The sequence below is a fragment of the Limulus polyphemus genome, unplaced genomic scaffold (assembly GCF_000517525.1).
Source record: "Limulus polyphemus unplaced genomic scaffold, Limulus_polyphemus-2.1.2 Scaffold2216, whole genome shotgun sequence".
NCBI classification, from domain to species: Eukaryota; Metazoa; Arthropoda; class Merostomata; order Xiphosura; family Limulidae; genus Limulus; species Limulus polyphemus.
In genome coordinates, this window is record NW_013667826.1 from 99947 (window position 1) to 105604 (window position 5658).

The 5658-nt window shown below is 28.2% G+C and overlaps 1 protein-coding gene across 1 annotated transcript in view; it reads right to left on the reverse strand.

Moving 5' to 3' along the window:
* The window catches only part of LOC106466303 (RING finger protein 145-like), a 21687-nt gene extending 16152 nt beyond the window's left edge, over nt 1–5535 (reverse strand). Inside the window, exon 1 of the mRNA XM_013926574.2 lies at nt 5341–5535. The gene's annotated coding sequence lies outside the window, so the exon portion shown is untranslated. The remainder of the gene's footprint in view (nt 1–5340) is intronic.
* Between the last annotated feature and the right edge of the window lie 123 nt (nt 5536–5658).

Genomic DNA, 5658 nt, shown 5'->3' on the forward strand with positions numbered 1-5658 from the left:
ATGGGAGATATAGCAATTGGAATACTTTCGACTAGGATTGGCTAAAAGTTTTACAACTGAAGTTTAACACGCCCAGATACAGTTTTATAAAGAAAACAGACAAGAAAAAGGTTTAGATACCAATCATAGATGGCAGAACCAGTGCTGAGGTGAAAGGAAATATCTTAAAAAATTTTTGAAAAAAACATTTCTTCGTAGAGGGCGCTTATTTACTCAGCTAAATCAAAAGTTCAGCAAGATGACAGTGAAGTTAAAGAACTTTATAATTTTAGAGCATGTATCTGAAATGTTCTACACGATTAAGTGTCATTTATCTGTAGAAAAGTTTTGCAAAACCTATCACGTATGTTGTGATAGGGCCCCAAAAGAAATGTCACATAAAATTACAACAGTTCAGTGTTTTAGTACCATGTGAAATAGCTGCTACTGTGTGTCATTCTTTTTGATAAGCTATAAGACTAAAATGCAGAAAGATTGGGATTGTACTCTAAAAATTTTTATATTTGGTAGAAATGAAATTGGTAATTAAAACACTCAGGTTTGGAAGTACACAATTTAAAACTTTATTCTAAGAATGTCAACAGTGTCAAAACAAACACTACATGTTTTGACGTACAATCACATCATCTTCAAGAGTGGAAAAATTAAAAAAAAAAGTACAAATCCTATATTCCAAAGTAATTAGACATATGACTACTTAATTTACATACTGAACTTAAATAAGATCATGCCATCTGCATACTTTTTAACTTGATAATCCTTCATCTTTATTCAAGATATGCAATTATTTTATTTTAATGTTTCATTATTTCTATAGATTCTGTAATAGTTTTAGCTCACGTATCATTTACTTGAGCCAAAATAACAGTTTTCCCCCCCTCCACTGAATATGACCAGTACGAGATAAATGTTCGGCTGATGCAGAGTTTTCACTTTTATTATTTTTAACACATATGTTTATTTATTCTAAATTTCTATTAGTTTGACTAATGTATACACAACTACATTCAATTTTGTAAATATCTGTTTTTCCCATTACATTAATTACATCTTTAAAAGCTTTGATTTTAATTTTAGCTTGTATTTTTTTTTTTTTATCATGATTTTGTAATGTTACAAAATTTTCCCATGGCTCTATCAACAACATTAGGTGAAAAACCTCTATCTAATGCTACGTATTTAATTAATAACAGTTTATTTTTTAAGTCTTCTTGTTTAGAACATAGCTTTAAAGACCTGTAAACATAAGAATAAAATGCTGACATATTTAAGGAATTTGTATGACATGATAACAGTAAAAGGTTTATGATAAACAGTGATTTCTAACTTACTTTTTTTTTTTCTTAACTAATACATCAAGAAACAGTAAACTATTATTTTTTTCTATCTCATAACTAAACTTAATAGTGGGTTCTAAACTATTTAAGTAATTGGCAAAATCTATCAAGTTTTCTTTACCATGCAGCCACACCACAAAAGTGTCATTGACATATGTAATCCATATTTCAGATTTAAGTTTAGTGTTCTTTAAAGCATCAGTTTCAAACCTATCTTTGAAAAGATCACACAACAAGGGAGACAATGGAGAACCCATGGCTAGGCCTTCAGACTGTTTATAGATCTTATCATTAAATTAAAAAAAAATGAATTTTCCTCACGAGGTTTTGTTGAATTTATCATATCTAAAGTTTCAACAACTGAGACATTATATATTTGTAATTTGTCTTCAATTTAATAATAATATCTATAAATAGACTGAAGGCCTGTCCATGAATTCTCCATTTCCTTCCTTCTTGTGTGATCTTTTCATGGACAAGTTTGAAACTAATGCTTTAAAGAACACTAAACTTAAACCTAAAATATGGACTAGATATGTTGTTGATTGTTTGAAAATTACGATTCAACAAAAAAGTAGTGTTGTGACAAATCAATAAAACAGTTTACCACCTTTACCTGTCAGTGACGAAAAAGTGTAAAGAACAACTTGGAGAAAACCATTTGGATATGTATGCAGAGAAATTTAGAGAACTACAAATTAAAGTTGGAAAAGAAGTTCAATACTTTATTTAATAGATATAATACAAAGAAAAATCAAACTAAGTTACAATCATTATTTGAACCATCTGTAAACTTAATAAAATATATTGAAATAATTAACAAATAAAATATTGTGTTAAACAATAGGCAGCTTGACTTGCTTAACAAAGAGATGGGATTTGCTTGTATAGCTAAACAATTTTTGAACAGAAGAGTTTATTACAGAAAAGGAAACATATTTAAGTAAAGTTAAGGATATTAATAAGGTTGATATTATTAGAGTTTAATGTAAAGAAATATCAGGTAATTTTAAAATCAATTTAAAGAAAAATAAAGGTGTACAGGTTTCAAAGTCGTTAAATGAGTGGGATTTTATAATCTGTAAAGATAAAAAAAGTGATCATTTAGTTATCCAAAATCAACAGGATTATACTACAAACGTTGAAGAGATACCAGATGAAGGTATGTACAGAAAGGTTAATAGAATTTGTAAAAAAAAAATAATAAGCAAGATAAATCTAAATAATGATGATATGCTTGTGTCTTTTGATATTATTTTGATCATTATTTCATAAAAGTACCAGCTGATAAAACTATTAATTATTTTGAAGAAAAATTATAATTGAATAATATCTTGGTTGTTGAAACTTTAGATACAAGTTTAACAAAAACTTGTGTGAAAAATTAATTATTTCAATTTACTAACAAGATCTACAAACAGACTGAAGGCTTATATATGAATTCTCCATTGTTTTCCTCATTATGTTTCTATGGATAGTTTTGAAACTAATGCTTTATAGACTAAAATCAAACCCAAGATGTGGATTAGATATATCAATGACATTTCTGTGGTGTGGCAGCATGGTAAAAAAAACTTGATGTGTTTTACTAATTTCTAAAACAGCTTTGAACCCCTTATTAAGTTTACTTATGAAATTGAACAACAAAATAAGTTTATCATATACCTTTTTCTGTTATCATGCTGCCACACCAATAATGATGTCATACAAACTTTAAAAACATTCCAGCATTTTATTCTTATGTTTACAGGTCTTTACAACTATGTTCTAAACAAGATTTAAAAAATGAACTGTTTAATATTAATTAAATATGTAGCATTAGATAGAGGTTTTTTCACTTAATATTGTTGATAGAGCCATGAGAAAATTTAACCACATTATAAATGATGACCAAAAAAGTAAACTAAAATCAACATTTGATAAAATAGATAAATGCAAATATTATATCTACCATACATCCCACACTTATCATGCCAGATTTTTTTGGAAGTTTAAAAAAAATAAAATAAAAATCTTATTCTGGTTTATAAACCTTTGAATAAAATTAGTCAAACATTAAATGAAACTAAAGACGTAATTAATGTAATGGACAAAATAGATATCTATAACACTGAATGTGAATGTTGTTGTGTATACATTAGTCAAAGTAAAAGAAATTTAGAGTAAACAAACATAAGTGTTCAAAATAATAAAAGTGAAAATTCTGCATTAGCTGAACATTTATCTCGTACTGGTCATATTCAGTGGGGGGAAAAAAAACTATCACAGAATCTATAGAAATAATAAAACATTAAAAATAGAATAATTACATATCTTGAATAAAGATGAAGATTATCAAGTCAAAAAGTATGCAGATGGCATGATCTTATTTAAGTACAATATGTAAATTTAATAGTTACATGTCTAATTGTGTTGCACCAATTTTTTGATTTTACACTCCTGAGGATGACGTGATTGTATGTGGAAACATGTAGAGAGTCTTTTTTGAGACTGTTGATGGTCTTGGAATAGTTTTAAATTATACACTTAAAAAAATTGATTGTTTTAATGTTTTAATTATTCATTTACACAAGTACCCCAAATTTTAACCTTTTAACATAATGAAAGTATTATTAGACTTCCTAAATATTTTTATTCATGATAAGTGTACACAAACATAAGCAAATTAAAGTTTAATTCAAAGATACAATATAAACTGTCCTTGAGCTTGCCCCTTTTTAGACTTAAAGTGAGTTCAGCCAATGACAAAATAGGCATAGTATGATCCCCATGCTTAAAAATAGAAGTCTAGATTGTGATATGCATGGTTACAGACACCAAAATAAAAATCTTCAAAGTTTAGTCACTTCTAGCAAAGTCCAAAGGCTGTGGTAAAGGAGTTGATTGTGATGAACAGTTGTACACTGAAACATCAGCATTTTAATATACTATGATAGTGTCCAAACCAGGTGAGGATTCTTCACACAAAAAACCATCAAGTGAACAATAATTAGTCCCAGATGTGATCCCAAAACAAAGCTAAAATTAGATATTTTAATAATACAATCCAAGTAATTGAATTACACCAAGACTACCAGTACAATGATAATAGTTCATCACCAAATGCTCTAAATATCATTATTATGATTAATTTTTTTCTGGCTAAGTTATAAAACTCAGAAATATAATTACTGTTCAATTTTTACAATTTAGGGATGTGTAAGACTATGTTATTATTACTTTGTTAGCCATTTCATATAACAAGTTTTATTATATGATAGGAGGGCAGTATTATTTCAAGATCAATACATTATTATGTTTCATTCCAAAAATTTTATATGACACCATATTCCTCTTGAATTATTAATATTCTTTGAACGTTCTTTTAAATACTATTAGCCTTACAGGTTTAACTAACTGGTATCCTCCTACTGTAACATTAGCTCAGGGTTTTCTGGAAACAAACTAGGCCTAAAATTAATTTTCATATCTATGTAACAAAATATGTAGCCAGATAAAACATTCAGAATTAATTTGCAATTATTTTTGGACAAATGACAACATTTTAGCTGTTACTGTTACTAGTGTTAGTAATATTTTTGAGTATGATAAAAAAAACATTTAAATTTGTTATTACTGTTAGTATTACAACTTATACAAGCACTTTGCAATTGTAGTATTTGGTGTGTGTTTGTGTACTAACACTAACGTAAGATTCTATTAAATAATCAACAGTGCTGGTAGTTGCGTTAGTTTCGAATAACTCGTATTTCAACATTAGGCCTAACAGAATTTTTCTTGAAATACTGCCAATATGCTTAAGAGTTCAAGCTACGACGTAACGTCATGTTTATAATGATACAATTTCTACTTCAAGTTGAATACTCCTAGCTACAAACTTAACGACTTCTAACGGTAACACTACCACAGTATGTTAAATTACGTTAGTAAAAGAGCTAAATCTAATATCTGCTCTAAATCCATATACTGATATAGAAATGTAAATAAAAAAAAACATTCTCACCAAATATTTTCTTAACTGGGCGTTGAAAGCTCCTACAATTCATTCGGAAACAGAAAATGAATATTCCACTTTTTGGTTAAGTTAACCTTTTCCAACTGTCAAAATCACAATTAACTGCAGATAAACTACACAAACGTTATCAACTTGATATAGGTTTTATTTACCGCATGTGGACAAGCTCCCTCGAGCAGTGCTCTCGTACTTGCTACATCCGGTACACATGCACCCACGTTTTGTTCGATACCATTACCCGTTCCGACTTGAGTCATCTCAAGAAATGTTTTCAAGACTTTATGTAATATGAACTTTTTTTTTTTT